The sequence below is a fragment of the Prunus mume genome, linkage group LG1, assembly GCF_029339155.1.
Source record: "Prunus mume cultivar Tortuosa linkage group LG1, ASM2933915v1, whole genome shotgun sequence".
Taxonomy (NCBI): Eukaryota; Viridiplantae; Streptophyta; class Magnoliopsida; order Rosales; family Rosaceae; genus Prunus; species Prunus mume.
Window position 1 is genome coordinate 10,011,155 of NC_142698.1, and position 18,513 is coordinate 10,029,667.

The 18,513-nt window shown below is 38.0% G+C and overlaps 1 pseudogene; it reads right to left on the minus strand.

Annotated features, from left to right (window-relative positions):
* Positions 1 to 1,790: 1,790 nt before the first annotated feature.
* LOC103335861 (nicotinamidase 1-like) lies at positions 1,791 to 17,579 on the minus strand (annotated as a pseudogene).
* Positions 17,580 to 18,513: the final 934 nt, after the last annotated feature.

An 18,513-nucleotide genomic window follows, 5' to 3' on the forward strand; every position in this document is an offset into this window, starting at 1 on the left:
CATCTCTATTCATCTGACTTTGCCATTGTTCATCTCTACTGACTTTGCCATTGTTCATTGCCATTGTTCATCTCTATTCATCTGACTTTGCCATTGTTCATCTCTATTCATCTCACTTTCCCTTATCTCATTCTCTTGTTTATTTAAGAAGTGTTATTATACTGAATCGACCACACAATCTCCTTCAATTCTCCTTCTTACAATGAATTCACGTGGGAAGGCTATACAAAATTTCTTCAATGATGATTCTGATGATGATGATGACCTTCATCAACAGAGGGTTGCAATGGATGTTCAACACCATACGTTTTTGCTGGAGCAATATGCTCAACAATCCAAACATGGTGGTTCTGTTCAACACCATACGTTTTTGCTGGAGCAATAAGCATTGAAAAAAATGGGTACTCACCACATCTTCAAGATTGGAGCCACTCACATGCCTTGCATTGGCCTTTGTTAGACATGCCTTCCAAAGAGAACATTGTTGGTTGATGATCTTGAACCGAGAAGCAATAGCTTGCGGTGATCGTACCTCGGCTCCGCTCATGCCCGGATCATTTTCCAAAAAATTTTGGTACACACGCAACCAAAATGAATCATTTGATTGATTCGTGCCAATAGCCCCATCTTTAGATACAGAAACCCACCCTCTACATAATGCCTCATCTTCTTGTGGTTTCCAATTCACACCTCTTTGGGGTTTTGGGGCCATTCTCAACAAGAATGAATGTAGAATGAAAAATTATAACAAAGGGAGAAAGGAAAACAAAGGGATAAAGGAAAAAAATGATTTTTGGTGGATTATTTACCAAATGAATGACTATTTATAGAGTTTGGAATAAGTTTTGGGGTTGGATCTGACTTAGATTAATTATAAATATTAATTTGACCGTTGGATTTAAATTTGAGCCGTTAGATGTAAAATTTTGCTGTTGAGATTACCTAAAATGAATCAGAATCGTTGATTTTATAGCTGTTGGAATATTTATAAATTAAAAAAAAAAAAAAAAAAGCATAACAAAAACTTGAAAAACTAGCCGTTGGTTGTCAAAACCGGAAAAGGAATGAAGATTCCCACTTGTCAAAGTGGGCCAGCAAACAAAGTTGGGCACATGGGCTGCTGCTTTCCTACAATAAAAAATTATATGTTAAAACAGATTGGGCCCCACATAATTACCAGTCCAGGCAGAATTTTGGGTGAAATTTCAGTCCAAGTTTGAGGCATCTCAAATTTTCACCTCCCAAAATACATGGGCTGGAGATGATTTTGGGAGGCTAAACTCAAAATTTGAGTTTCCACCCCAAAGGTTGGAGATGGTCTTATGTTGTAGTTGTGGGACCATGAGGCTACCACATGTCAAAGGTTGAAGGTGTTTGGGCCCAATTTCCAATAGTAAAAAAGTACATGCTGAAATTGATCATCTTATCACCCAAATCCCCTGAGTCATGGGATCTTATGGAGAAACACTTATATGAAATAAGAATAACGCTATTTTGTTATTCTCGATCAATCACAGTATGTTACGCGTGATAACCAGCTTTTGATTCATCGAAATAGTAAAACAATGATATCTCATTCCATCAAATCTTTTTGGATCTTAGGGGGCTAAATTTTTAATTTGATATTTTTTTATAATGGGTTAACTTATGTATGTGTTGCAAGTTTATGAACAAAAGAGGAGGCTATATGTAAAGAACTATGAAATTTTTGATATACTTAGTGTAAGCCGAGAAGTGTTTCTTATTATAAACACGTCTTATTTTAATTAGAAATGTGTTTTCTAATATTTCTAGAAATAGTCATTATGCATTTCCAAACACACCACTTTAAGATAGTCGCCCAAATCTTTTGCATCGAATGACACTTTGGACGCTACCTTTGCTCCTCTTCCTTTGGCTATGTAAAGGCCTATATGATGCATCGGCTCCTGTTACGACAAAAAAAAAAAACAAAACAAAAAAACAAAAAAACAAAAGAAGAAGAAGAAGAAGAAGAAACATGAGGAGTTATATCATTTAAGAAAAAACAAATACATATTTTATATATTTGAAAGCAATTGGTTATTTTCACCAAAACAAAAAAACAAAAAACAAACAATTGGTTATACGTTACAGCAAATTATGTCTCATCCCATGTATCCAAAGTCCTCGGAGTTCAAAGTATCTAGCCATAATTGTGGTTAGAATTATCTATCCATACTAATCTATTTATATGACAAAATTAGAGCAATGTCCAATCAAATGTATAAAAATATATTTAAAGACACATATTAAGGAATACTTATAGGCTCGTTTTGTACATCGGACCGTACTGATTAATTTCTGTCGAATAATATTAATCTGTTTTGGAGAGTATTGACTATTTGTCCATAATATTATAAGGTATTTGATATTGTTCCGGATAAATAGTCTGACTAAATTATATTATATTTGGATTATACTTTTTTAAATTATTTAATAAATGAAGTGGAACTTGAAATTTGGATGACACGAAATTTTTTTGTCAAGATTCATATGACAATATTTTATTTTCTTTTGTTTTTGCCAGAATCATCATACATTTTAGAAATTAATGGGTGAGAGAACATCCAACAAACTAAATGAACATGATGTCTGAATATGGTAGACAAGCAAAGCTTTAGATGACTGTTGGATTCCCTCCCTTCACGATGGTAAACTCCACCCCCACTTACAGGCCTCAGTCGATCCTAACACTAGGGTGTAAACTTTAATTGATTGGGATTTCAGAACTTGGAACTTAACCCCGATTCAAGCTTCAATTACTGACGAGGAGAAGCTTGCTATCTAGCTTATCCCTATAGGGAATGGAAGGGAGGACGATAATTAGTGTGGCATGGGGAAAAGAACAACAAATTTTCAGTGCGGTCCGGATACCATTGCATCCATGCCCTGCAAGTTGAGACCATCGCCAGAAACGCCTCCATCTCATCACAAATAGACCCCTTGGTATGGAAAAATATTTGGAAAGATAAGATTCCGCCAAAGATTTAAAAAAAATTATGTGGCGTGCAATTCATAGTAGACTGCTTATGGTGATGGCTCTCCACAAACGCAAAATTGCTCGAACCCCATTATGTCCCATATGCCAAGCTCATGAGGAATCTGTTGAACATTTGCTCCTCCTTTGCGCGTGGGTCGAATTGATTTGGTTTGGTGGCCCTCTTAATTATAAAATTGACAAGCAGAGAATTACCACCTTTGACCAATGGTTGCTGAAATGTACCATGGATGGGCTCCAAACTAAGGAGGAAAAAGGCTGCATATCATGCATTATTGCTGTTATATGCTGGATTATTTGGAAAACAAGAAATCGTTTTGTTTTTTTTATCAATGCAAACCACAACCTCTCTTGGCCATCAAAACCATTCTTTCTCAAGTGGAGGAGCTGGTTGCGTTGAATAACATAAGGATTGTGAGGAGGTTTTGCAAAGGACCCTCTCCAAATCCTACCTCTTGGACCACATCGAAAGGCCATGTTATTAAAGTTAACTTTGATGCTGCTTGGTTGGCATCCTCTAGCAAAGTGGGAGCAGGTCTTATTGCACTAAATGCCAATGATGAGTTCGTGGGAGCGAAGTGTCTATTCTTTCACACGGAATCTGCTATCATGGCTGAGGCAGTTGCTGGTTTTGAAGGTTGCAAATGGGCATCTAAGCTGGGCTTACCAGAGGTTTGCTTTGAATCTGACTCCAAAGAACTGATCGAGAGCGTGAAAGGAAACATAAAGCATGAAAGATGGAATCTATACCCACTTATATCAAGGATTCGTGAATGCAACTCCAATTTCTCAAAATGTAACTGGGCATGGACCAGTAGAAAAAACAATGAAGCGGCAGATCACCTTGCGTCGCTGGCACTATCGAGGTCGAGTCCGGAAGTTTGGGTATCCAGGCCCCCCACATCTCTTGTGCATATCTTAAATCGTGATGGTCTTCCTTGCCCTCCTCCAGCCTCCATATAGCATGCGCTGTTTAAGATGGCCAAAACTCTCTGATTTTGGATTGTCGTACCACTTCCCATTATGTGGGGCTCTTTCTTGTAGCAGCTTGTATGGGTTTATTGAGTTTATTTGCTTTGCATGCACTTCTGTTATGTCGCATGGCTCTGCTTCTCCTTTTCTTTGAGTTGTAATCTTTTTGGATTGCTCTCCTATTAATGAAAGTTCTTATTGACCCAAAAAAAAATATATATCTAATATATTAACAAACAGTAACCTTAAAAACAACAACACATCAGGGAGCATGGACAGTAGATATAGATGCATAAATTCAGCAAAAGTCTTCCAAGTCAGGTGATTGAAAACCCATAACATCTGGTCATAACTCCCCACTGCTAGAAACTGGCCACAAGGAGACCATGAAACACTTTCTACACCCATTCCATATGCTTGTAAGCTTCTGTGAACTCCATTCAAATTCAGATCAAATTTACTGTTAAGCTATGGGAGCACTCTCTCTCTGCTACTTATATCTCAAACTTTAAATTGCAGTCCCTGAGAAAGCAGACATATGAAATTAAAGTATTAAACGAATGGTTGTGACTGTTACTCAAGAGTGTTTTGGAGTGAGATCACTGAGATGAGATCTGTGAGAAGAGATGGCAAGGTGGTTTCGCACTCTAGATCTCCAAATCTAGAGATTGAAGAGAGAGAGAGAGTGAGTGAGTGAGTGAGTGAGTGAGAGAGAGAGAGAGAGAGAGAGAGAGTGAGTGACATAGATGAGAATGTGAGGAGGAAAGGGGCGAGAGAGCGTGTTTTCATTCTTATAATTAAACGTGTATTATCTAAACTGGCTGTGTGGATTGTAGTAGTTAGTCAGGTAAGGAGAGTATGAAAAGCACAATCTATTTAATATAGGCGGAAAATTAAATAATACAAGTTGACACCAAATAAGTGGCATAGATTATTGGTAAATTTAGGTTTTAGTCATAAAAAAAATTTCACTTTTGGAAAAAGCCAAAGGTTTTTCAAAAAAGACAGAAAAACTTTTCAACTTTCAAATCAAAGACATACAAATGTAAATGATTCCTTAGGAAATCAAAAAATAAATAAGGGCAATTTTATCCATTTTGGCTTCTTTTAAAAAATTTCTCCCTCCTTTTGCTTTTTCCAAAACCTCCCTAGATTATTTACTCATAGTGTAGTACTCAAGCATGATCATCAGATATAACTTGTCTACATGTGATAAAATAAGTGAATATTTATTGATATTATACCCTAAAAGTGAGAAATAATATCAACCATGTAATCCAACATATTACATTGACGGGATATTGTACCTTAAAAGTGGGAAATGTCATCGTCCAACCATATTAGATGACGCGGTACCATACAATAATTTATTCATTTGAATTTTATATATACAATGTCAAAAGAGGAAAAATAAAAGAAAATCAGAACAAGACAACTACTAGCCATACAAAGATTTGATTAGAATTTTGAAGTACTTGGGGATGAGTTACAACATTTTTGGAAGTGTTGGCAACTTCAATGGGAATATCAAAAGTGGCGCAACTGCAAGAATACACAATCACCAGAGGGACAAGGAAACCTCGATTTCTTGCAAACAAAGTCGCACACACAAAATCTAGGACACATATATATGTGCACATCCTTACGACCAATATCTTGAAACACAAGGAAAAGAAAAATAAATGGAAAATTTAGACAACAACAGCAAACTTCAAGCATATGGGCAGTTTTTGGGTTTAGGAAATACTTACAACTTTGATCTGATTACTTTGCACCCAATTGATAAAAACATTAGAGCCATCTTTCTCAATGGAACCAAGGAACCCATCGATGCAATCTTTATGCCTAAGTGTCACATTAGCTTCATTCTCCAACCATTGCAGGGCTGCAGATGATTGTGTAATTAGAGGAGAGCTACTAGGATATGGAAAACACAAGAAGCTAAGAACAAAAGGACACCTGGGACTAGCTTTACTTCATCAGTTCTAGCAGAGGAGGATAAGGAGGCTCAGGAATGTCAGGATGATGAGAATCAAGGAAAGCAAAGACATACCATTTTCTATCACAGAAAGGTCCTGCAACTCTCACCGAATCGTCCACCATTTCAGAGATTTGCTAGTCAGGCTGTGTTGGTGCATATTTAATATGCATCACAAAATGCATAATTGTAGTGTTAATCTATGCCATTGGACAAAAGAAAAATATTAAACTTAGAACCAAATTTTGAAAACTGATGTGGTACATAGATCCATCAATCTTATATACCAAACTTCCAGCATCGACGGTACAGAAGCCATTAACAATGTCAACGAGGACAAGGTTGGTCTTGACATTCCCGGCGAGTACCAGAGACGTTTGGAACACTGGCAGCTCCTCCTTTAATGAATCAATAATCTGTTGAACGATTTGTTTTTCTTGTCTTAAACTTTTGGTACTGTTAAAGAAACTATGATATAAGAGTCAAATAAATGAAGAGTATTTATAGAAGTACTGGAAAATATGTTTATTAGGTGAGTTAGAGTAAAAGGAATAATCCTCATAGTTGGTATCAAAGTTTAGGTTAAAGAGTATCCTTGTTATAATGTATTGTCCCGCAATATAGGAAAGGTTGAAAGAGTTAATTTATTGTGTCTTACATGCAGTGTTGGCGGTAAAGAGACAAATAATGACCAGCCCTCCTAGGCCTGGCAGTTAGAGATTCTTATTCTACAACAATAAAAATAGATCTAGTGCTCGTTATCATTGCTCCATGCAAACAACCAACCCAATGGCCCAAAGAGAATGAGAGAGAAAAAGAGAGAGAGAGAGAGAGAGAGAGAGAGGTACAAGGTAAAACTTTGATTTTGCTTTTTCGGTCTAATTATCTTTGTCTTTGTATTTGGTACCATTACTTATAAGTAAAGGAAAAAGATAAACATGAGTTCGATTCTTCCACTCATTAATGAGAAAGGCACGCGATTCTTGGAAGAGAAATTTTTAACTGTGTGACGGAACCCCAACTTGCAGGAAAAAAACTATTCATCCATTTCCATCGAATGTCAAGGCATTTACTACTTTGAACAAACAAAATATTCATTTCAGTACACAAAAAAACAAAGCATTTTACAACATCATCATGCTTATGGGGAAAAAAATGTTGACATGAGTTAACATATTAATTAGGAGATATTCTCCTAATTAATTATTGTATCTATTTCCTTTTAAAGCACCATTGTAAACTTCTATATATACCTCCTTATGGAGAAGAATACAATTAACTTAAAATATTCAAACCATATTCATATTTTAGCAAGTCAAACAAAGTAGGACAAATATTTAGTTATATGCTCACATCTTTATTCTTCTCTAATATAGAGATATTTATAAAGAAGTACAACCCTCAATAAAATAAGAAATAAATCATTCAATAGAAAATAAATATAAATTACGATATTAAATAAATATCAATTATAATAGGACTAGATGAATGAGTAAGTAACCAAAATCCTAACTAAGTAAGGACTCGCCAACACTCCTTCTCAAGTTGAGGCAAAGATATTTTGCATGCACAACTTGGCAAGCGAGTCATAGAACACCATACTCGATATTGACCAATCGAACAACTGTAGAGAAGGCATGTTTGTGCCTAAATAAATCACGGTCGTCAGAAGGGACTTCGTCTCGGCCGTGGCACTGTTCATGGATGAAACGGCCACGTTTCGTCGAACATTTAATCTTTTCGAAAACATAAGGAAAATACGAAGGCAGGGTCTTCTCGGCCTCACAACCACGGCATTATGGGCCGAGGCCGAAGTCCATGAGAGACACGGCCAAAGATACTATGGTCAAATCGCCACGTGGCCTCAGGGTCCCACGCCCCATTTAATGAAGTAGTGTCTCGACCGCCACAGCAAAACCACTGGGTGCAAGAAGCATTTAATGCACGAGGCAGAAGGGAAGTGATTGAAGTCGAGATTTGGTAACAGGAATCAGAGTGGTTAGGTGCAAACATTCTCACAAAGCATTCTCACAACTTGAGGTCAGATCACCAACCACTGGACGAGCATTAAATGCGTTCCCACACCAAGAGTGCAGAGCCCACGATCAGGGAGGTGGCCGAGATTTGTCGAGATTTATGGGGGTCACACCACCATGCTTCACGATCCCAAATGCCGATTTGACTACCCATTTGCCCCGATCTGACTCCACCATGCAGATATTTTCAAGCCATCAGGCAGATCTTTTTCCAGCCTCGATTGGCCCTCCAGGACTCCTCCTATAAATACTAAGCTCAAGACCACGTTCAAAGGGTTCAAACACCAAACCAAAAGCCTCCCACGAAGCAACTTATTTTTCCTGTAATGCACTTTCAATACCTTTACATGCTTTCCTGGAAGTAGTGGTAGATTGTAAGGAAAATCCATTTATCAATATATCATACGACCCTTGATTTTCAAGGCGCCGGAGCACCATCGCTGTTATCGCCTCATTCACCCTATGTATCATATGACCGTCGCTCACCAAGCAACGCGCTGGAGCACCGCCTAAAACCCACCACCAACACCACCACTAAACGGCCTTGTAGCTCAGGCCGTGAACACGGCGAGACCGGTTCCTCTCTCGGCCACGATCGTTTGATTAAAGTCGAACCCGAAGCAGCGCATCATTTGAACATCTTCTACCTAAACCCCATCACCATCTCGATGCACGGTAGACCGTGCTTGGCACGCCCGCGCACAACCGCACCGCATCCAAAAGGAGGATGTCACGTGTTGACACACATCCCCTCGGCCTAGAGCACCAGGCAGCGAGATTTGCGACGGACCAACAAGGCCATAAACTACGAGTGAAACAACTGAAAAACCCTAACACATAAGGCACATAGAAGAACACATAAAAACAAAACACAGAAACCAAACACGACAGTTGGTCATGCATAACACAAAAACCTTGTGAGCACGACAGTAGATAAGGCAAAACACAAAAACCCTGTGAGCACGACATTAGATAAGGCAGAACACAAAAACCCTGTGAGCATGGTAGTAGGTAAGGCATAACACAGAAACCATGTGAGTACGACAGTAGGTAAGTATGAAACATATTCAACAAACTAGGTTCCATAGTGCGCATTATCCAACTTTTTAATGGTAGCATCATCAATTTTCCACTTTTTGAATTATGGATCTTTGGAATCTGGGGCATTAGAGTACAAGTTAGGTAACCTAATTTTCCTTGTATAGTAGCATAGAGTTCGATCATCGAAACCCAAATCGCATAATTGGATATATTCAATTTGAATCCCAATAGTAGGTTGGTGGACGATTCAGTATGAACCATCACAATAAGAGTAGGAGAAGCAGAAGGTGAAGTTAAAACAGAAGCAAATGAAGAAATAAAGGAATCAACATTCAGCATGGTGATGGATAGTGGGGTGGCGGCAGCGGCAGTAATAGCAAGGTAGGCGCGACAACGGTAGAAAGATAGGCGGCGGCGGACTAGGATTATAGGCTAGCTATATAGTGCCACGGAAATAGATAGTGTTAGGGTTAGGTTTTTTTTTTATGTTGTAGAGACGGATCGAAACACATCAACATCATCGGCAATGACAAAGGAATGGAAAGCGAAGCAGTCAAAGCAACATCAATAGCAGTAGCAGAGGCCACAACAACGACAACGACCACATAAATGATAGCTGTAAACAATGATAAATTAGTCCATAGCAACTTTAGCTAATTCACGCAGACAAATTCTCTTCAATCCTCATCTCCCCTTGAAGAGAAGAGGTTGTCGGAGTCAAGAAAGAGGCAATATCTATATGGGAAAGAGAAACGTATTTTTTTCACTCCCCCTCCCCCCTTGTAGATTAGGGTAGGAGAGCAGTTCAATTACAAGGAGAATGCAAGCACATGTCACAAAAAAACCTAGCTCTGATACCAAGTCAAACAAAGTATGACAAATATTCAGTTATATGCTCATATCTTTATTCTTCTTCAATATTGAGGAATTTATAAAGAAGTACAACCCTAAATAAAATAGGAAATAAATTCAAATTACAATAGAAACTAAATATAAATTACAATAGAAAATAAATCTCAATTATAATAGGACTAGATAAATGGGTAAATAACCCAAATTCTAACATAGTAAGGAACCAAAATCCTAACTAAGTAAGGACTTGCCAACAGAGAATCCTTGCTCTAATATTATGCTAAACCTAATTCTAAAACTCGAGAGAAACACCACTCTCTCTCTCTCTCTCTCTCTCTCTCTCTCTCTCTCTCTTGTTGCCCCTTCTCACCCTCTCTCCTCACAAGGCGAAGCGGTGACACACGGCTGCTTTCCCCTTCAGAGAAAACTCCATTCATTTTAGTTATTGCCATATATTTTTCTCAATTCTTGGCCAACACCCCCCGGGTGTGGTCTATTTACTCTAATTTACCTCTTCAAGCAAATTCGGATTATTCACAATATACTGTTCACTCTCTATATTATCAATGTATGACACCTTAGAAGTTTTCCTTGCCTGTCTATACTTTTCTGTTATCTTATACTTGTCCAAATTAAAGAGTCACAATTCTAACCACAATATCCCAGGGTTTGCCAACCAGTAATTGTCATGTGCCATACTACTTGAACCGCATCGGTAGGTAACCAAAATTCATAGTCTATAGACATTACAATTCGTAAGTTCAAGGACTAGAAGCTCCAATTCGGTTCGAATTGCTTTTAGACATAGTCTAGTAAAAATGCTAGGTTGTCCTTCACTCGTGATCATTATACATGAATAATTTTGATCAAAGTTATCATGTTTCAATCGATTCAACATTGTTCGTTTCTCCACCACCAAAATGAAATAGGTGTCACTTTTAATGTTAGATGCAGTGGCATCAACTACGCCATAGATCGTTCGCACTCTATGATTGCAATCAATAACTTCACCATTCCATTCAAAGGTTAATCGATCAGTCACAATAGTGTTCGCCGAGCCACTTAAACAACATGCATCTTATATCATCAATTTTATCTTACAACTCACTCGGCTCTTCCATATCCAGTTCTTAATGTAGCATGCAGAACTGATGTCGCTTGTCACAACCATAGTTGGCCTCTAAGTGAGCTTCGATCTTTTTAACTAACAACATGTATTTGTTGTGCCGAATTATACACCCTTGAAGTTTTTCTTTGTCTTTAGGGGTGCGTTTATAGACATGTACCATTTTCGTCACATAACGATCCACATCTGTACATAAAAATTTGGTAGAGCAGTCTCATCTTAGCAACAAAAAGTAAGGAAATTTTCTGGCTCGATGATTGCCTTCATCTTCCAAAACTATCTCCTGAAGACAACCTAATATTTCTTTAACAAATCTATATTTGACCTCAAGGTACAGCTGTTCAGGCGGCGAGAAAAAGTTCACGACATTGCTCTTCCAAGGTCATCGATGGAGGTCACACCGGATGGCTTGACTGTGAAGGTCGATGAGAGGTCGCGAGTTGGAAGAGAGAGATAGGAGGATATGAGTTTTCTTTGAGGATTTGAAGAGGTGGGTTTTTTCTACAGTTTGTAGCTATGAGTTGAAATTGAAATTGTTAAGCGATCTCAGAGATTTCGCAGAAGGAAGAGATGCGGGAATTACCTTATGTGCACCAGCTCAGAAACCCCATCCCTCAAATTCCTCAAATTCTCAAATCAACTCTTTAACTATAAACACACACTCATCAGAGGCCTTTGGCCAACACCCTCGGGTGTGGTCTATTTACTCTAATTTACCTCTTCAACCAAATTCAGATTATCCGCAATATACTGTTCTCTCTCTCTCTCTCTCTCTCTCTCTCTCTCTCTCTCTCTATATATATATATATATATATATATATATATATATTATCAATGTATGACTCCTCAGAAATTTTCCTTGCTTTTCCGTTATCTTATGCTTGTCCAAATTAGAGGGTCTCAATCCTAACCACATTATCCCAGGGTTTGCTAACCTATAATTGTCATGTGTCATACTACTTGAACCACATCGGTAGGTAACCAAAATTCACAGTCCAAAGAGACTAGAATTCATAAGTACAAGGATTGGAAGCTCCAATTCGGTTGGAATTTATTTTAGAAATAGTCTAATAAAAATGCTAGATTGTCTCTCACTCGTGATTATTATGCATGAATAATTTTGATCAAAGTTATCATGTTTCAATCAACTCAACATTGTTCGTTTCTCCACCACCAAAATGAAATAGGTCACTTTTAATGTTAGATGCAGTGGCACTAACTACGCCATAGATCGTTCGCACTCTATGATTGCAATCGATAACTTCACCATTCCATTCAAATCAGTCGATCAGTCACAATAACGTTCACCAAGCCACTTAAAAGTAAGCTTTCTTGAGTGCACTCCAACATGCATATTACATCATCAATTTTATCATACAACTCACTCGGCTCTTCCATATCCAGTTTTTTATGTAGCATGTAGAAGTGATGTCGCTTGTCACATCCATAGTGCCCCTCTAAGTGAGCTTCGATCTTTTTAACTAACAACATGTATTTGTTATGCCGAATTATACACTCTAGAAGTTTCTCTTTGTTTTTAGGGGTGCATGTATGGACATGTACCATTTTCATCACGTAACGATCCACATCCGTACACAAAAATTGGGTAGAGCAATCTCATTGTAGCAACAAGAAGCAAGAAAATTTTCTGGCTCAATGATTGCCTTTATCTTCCAAAACTATCTCCTAAAGACAACCTAGTATTTCTTTAACAAGTCTATATTTGACCTCTAGCTACAACTATTCAGGTGGCGGAATGAAGTTCAAGACATTACTCTTCCAAGGTCAACGATGGAGGTCGCACTTGGTGGCTTGACTGTGGAGGTCGATGAGAGGTCACGAGTAGGAAGAAAGAGATAAGAGGATATGGGTTTTCTTTGAGGATTTGAAGTGATGCGTTTTTTCTACATTTTGCAGTTATGGGTTGAAATTGAAATTGTTAGGTGAGCTCAGAGATTTCGCAGAAGGAAGAGATGCTGGAACCACCTTATGTGCACCAGCTCAGAAACCTCATCCCTCAAATTCCTTAAATTCTCAAATCAACTCCTTAACTACAAACACACACTCATCGGAGGCCTTTGACCAACACCCCCGGGTGTGGTCTATTTACTCTAATTTACCTCTTCAACCAAATTCAGATTATCCCAATATACTGTTCTCTCTCTCTATCTCTCTCTATATATATATATATATATATATATCAATGTATGACTCCTCAGATGTTTTCCTTGCATGTTTATACTTTTCCGTTATTTTATACTTGTCCAAATTAGAGGGTCTCAATCCTAACCACATTATTCCATACTACTTGAACCGCATCGGTAGGTAACCAAAATTCACAGTCCAAAGAGATTAGAATTCGTAAGTACAAGGATTGGAAGCTCCAATTCGGTTGGAATTTCTTTTAGAAATAGTCTAATAAAAATGCTAGGTTGTCTCTCACTCTTGATCATTATACATGAATAATTTTGATCAAAGTTATCATGTTTCAATCGATTCAACATTGTTCGTTTCTCCACCACTAAAATGAAAGAGGTGTCATTTTTAATGTTAGATGCAGTGGCACCAACTACGCCATAGATCGTTCGCACTCTATGATTGCAATCGATAACTTCACCATTCCATTCAAAGGTCAGTCGATCAGTCACAATAATGTTCACCGAGCTACTTAAAAGCAAGCTTTCTTGAGTGCACTCCAACATGCATATTACATCATCAATTTTATCATACAACTCACTCGGCTCTTCCATATCCAGTTATTTATATAGCATGTAGAAGTGATGTCGCTTGTCACATCCATAGTGCTCCTCTAAGTGAGCTTCGATCTTTTTAACTAAAAACATGTATTTGTTGTGCCGAATTATACACTCTAGAAGTTTCTCTTTGTTTTTCGGGGTGGGTTTATGGACATGTACCATCTTCATCACGTAACGATCAGCATTCGTAAACAAAAATTGTTTAGAGCAGTCTCATTTTAGCAACAAGAAGTAAGAAAATTTTGACTCGATAATTGCCTTCATCTTCCAAAACTATCACCTAAAGACAACATAATATTTCTTTAACAAGTCTATATTTGACCTCTAGGTACAGCTGTTCAAGCGGCGGAATGAAGTTCAAGACATTACTCTTCCAAGGTCAACGATGGAGGTCGCACTTGGTGGCTTGACTGTGGAGGTCGATGAGAGGTCACGAGTAGAAAGAGAGATATAGGAGGATATGGGTTTTCTTTGAGGATTTGAGGTGGTAGGTTTTTTTTACATTTTGCAGCTACAGGTTGAAATTGAAATTGTTAGGTGAGCTCAGAGATTTCGCAAAAGGAAGAGATGTTGGAATCACCTTATGTGCACCAGCTCAGAAACCTCATCCCTCAAATTCCTCAAATTCTCAAATCAACTCCTTAACTACAAACACACACTCATTGGAGACCTTTGGCCAACACCCCTGGGTGTGGTCTATTTACTATAATTTACCTCTTCAACCAAATTCAGATTATTCGCAATACACTGTTCTCTCTATCTATATTATCAATGTATGACTACTCAAAAGTTTTCCTTGCTTTTTTGTTATCTTATGCTTGTCCGAATTATAGGGTCTCAATCCTAACCACATTATCCCAAGGTTTGACAACCTATAATTGTCATGTGTCATACTACTTGAACCGCATCGGTAGGTAACCAAAATTCACAGTCCATAGAGATTACAATTCGTAAGCACAAGGACTAGAAGCTCCAATTCGGTTGGAATTTATTTTAGAAATAGTATAGTAAAAATGCTAGGTTGTCCCTCACTCGTGATCATTATACATGAATAATTTTGATCAAAGTTATCATGTTAGAATCAATTCAACATTGTTCATTTCTCCACCACCAAAATGAAAGAGGTGTCACTTTTAATGTTAGATGCAGTGGCACCAACTACGCCATAGATCGTTCGCACTCTATAATTGCAATCGATAACCTCACCATTCCATTCAAAGGTCAGTCGATCAGTCACAATAGTGTTCACTGAGCCACTTAAAAGTAAACTTTCTTGAGTGCACTCTAACATGCATATTACATTATCAATTTTATCATACAACTCACTCGGCTCTTCCATATCCAGTTCTTTATATAGCATGTAGAAGTGATGTCGCTTGTTACATCCATAGTGCCCCTCTAAGTGAGCTTCGATCTTTTTAACTAGCAACATGTATTTGTTGTGCTGAATTATACATTATAGAAGTTTCTCTTTATTTTTAGGGATGAGTTTATGGACATGTACCATTTTCATCACGTAACAATCCGCATCCGTACACAAAAATTGGGTAGAGTAGTCTCATCTTAGCAACAAAAAGCAAGGAAATTTCTTGGCTCGATGATTGCCTTCATCTTCCAAAACTATCTCATGAAGATAACCTAATATTTCTTTAATAAGTCTATATTTGACCTCTAAGTACAGCTGTTCAGGCGGCGGAAAGAAGTTCAAGATATTACTCTTCCAAGGTCAACGATGGAGGTCGCACTTGGTGGCTTAACTGTGGAGGTTGATGAGAGGTCGTGAGTTGGAAGAGAGAGATAGGAGGATATGGGTTTTCTTTGAGGATTTGAAATGGTGGGTTTTTTCTACATTTTGCAGCTACAAGTTGAAATTGAAATTGTTAGGTGAGCTCAGAGATTTAGCAGAAGGAAGAGATGCTGGAATCACCTTATTTGCACTAGCTTAGAAACCCCATCCCTCAAATTCCTCAAATTCTCAAATCAACTCCTTAACTACAAACACACACTCATATCAAATCTTACTTCCGCTGCAATGTCAGGACCCTTTACAATTATCTCCCTCCTTGCAGATCACGAAGCATGCGGTCAATCCTGCTAAACTGACTACTCGGGCTCGTGTTTCTATTGTCATCACCAAAGGTTCTGCTTTTCATATGTCTTCTCCAAAGTCCACATGGATTATTGACTCGGGTGATATGGATTGGATCACATGACATTTGATCCTAAGCAACTTATTTGTCTCAAACCATCCACTCAGTCAATGGTGTCTAATGCTAATGGTACCCCCTCCCTTGTGGTTGGGAAGGACTCCCTATTTATTTCTAACTTCATACATTTGGATTCTGTATTAATTGTTCTATACTTGGACCACAACTTGTTGTCTGTTGCACAACTTACTACTAGTTTGGGGTGCACTGTAACATTTTGGCTGAATCACTGTATTTCATGACATCCTCACGGTGAATATGATTGGTTGTGGTACTAAGCGAGGCAAATTCTATTACTTGTACTGGGCACCGAATAGTGAAACCAAGGTTAGTCAAGCTTTCACAACAAGTGGAGCTAGTTCTTAGAGGTAGAGAGACAAAGTTTGGTTATAGCATAAACGTCTTGGGCATGCCTCATTCAGTTATTTGAAGAAGTTGTTTCTATCATTATTTTCTAGTTTTGATGTTTTCGACTTCCAGTGTTATACGCGTGAATTGGTTAAGAGCCACTGTGTTCCGTTCCCATTAAGTACAAATAAAAGTTTGGTTCCCTTCTCGTTTATTCATTCTGATGTTTGGGAGTTTGCTCAAATTGCTACTCCGACTGGAGCTCGATGGTTTGTCACTTTCATTGATGACTGCACCTGAATGAACTAGGTTTCCTTTCTCAAAACCAAAGGGGAAGTCAGTTTAACGTTTCAACAGTTCCATAAAATGGTGGTGACTCAATTTCATGCCTAAATCCATGACAATGGAGGAGAATATCTTAATCATGATCTCAAAAAATTCTTACAAGATTATGACATCATACATCTACACTCTTGTCTATATATTCCCCAACAAAATAAGGTGGCTGAGCGAAAGAACGAACACTTATTAGAAGTCGTTCGTGCATATTTATTTGGGCAGTTTTTGGGGTTTAGGAAGTACTTACACCTTTGATATGATTACTTTACACCCAATTGAGAAAAACATTAGAGGCTTCTTTCTCAACGAAAGCAAGGAGTCGATGCAATCTTTACGCCTAAGTTTCACATTAGCTTCGTTCTCCAACCATTGTAGGACTGCAAATGATTGTGTAATTAGAGGAGAGCTACTAGGATACGGAAAACACAAGAAGCTAAGAACAAAAGGGCACTTGGGACTAGCTTTGCTTCATTAGTTCCAGCAATGCAATGAGGAGGATAAGGAGGCTTAGGAATGTCAGGATGATGAGAATCAAGGGAAGCAAAGACATGCCATTTTCTATCATAGAAAGGTCTTGCAACTCTCACCAACTTGTCTACCATTTCAGAGATTTGCTTATCAAGCTGTGTTGGTGCCTATTTAATATGCATCACAAAATGCACAATTGCAGCATTTATCTATGCCATTGGACAAAAGAAAAATATTAAACTTAGAACCAAATTTTGAAAATTGATTTGATACATAAATCCATCAATCTTATATACCAAATTTCCAGCATCGACGGTACAGAAGCCATTAACAATGTCAACGAGGACAAGGCCGGTCTTGACATCCCCGGTGAGTACCAGAGACATTTGGAACACTGGCAACTCCTCCTTTAACGAATCCATAATATGTTAAACCATTTATTTTTCTTGTCTTAAACTTTTGGTGCTATTAAAGAAAATATGACACAAGAGTCAAATGAATGAAGGGTATTTATAGAAGTACTGAAAAACACTACAACAAACATGACTTTTAATGAGACACTTTTAATGACGTGCCTAAAATATATGTTATTAAATTATGTCATTTGCGTCATTGAAACCTTATTCCATGATGCGAAACAAACGTCGTGTTTTGAAAAAGTTTCCATGACACTCTATCCGCATCATTGAAACTCCATTCCATGAAGTGAAACAGACGTGTCTTGAAAAAGTTTCCATGACCCCTATTTTCGACAACACGAGTTACGGCGCCTGATCCATGTCATTAAATGTCATCCATGACTCAAATTAGACGTCATAGAAGGGTTTTTGTTTTGTAGTGAAATATGTTTATTAGGTGAGTTAGTGTAAAAGGAATAATCCTCATACTTGGTATCAAAGTTTAGGTTAAAGTATATCCTTGTTACCATGTACTGTCCTGCAATATAGGAGAGGATGAAAGAGTTAATTTATTGTGTCTTACATGCGATGTTGGCGATAAAGAGACAAATAATGACCGGCCCTCCTAGGGTTGGTGGTTAGAGATTCTTATTCTACATCAACAAAAATAAGTCTAGTGCTTGTTCTCATTGCTCCATGCAAACGGGCCCAACCCAATGGCCCAAAGAGAACGAGAGAGAAAGAGAGAGAGAGGGACAAGTCAAAACTTTGGTTTCGCCTTTACAATCTAATTATCTTTGTCTCTGTATTTGGTACTATTATCTTTTAAGTAAAGGAAAAGATAAACATGAGTTTGATTCTTTCACCCATCAATGAGAAAGGCACACGATTCTTGGAAAAGAAATTTTTTATTTTGTGACAGAACCCGAACTTGTAAGAAAAAACTATTCATCCATTTCTATCGAATGTCAAG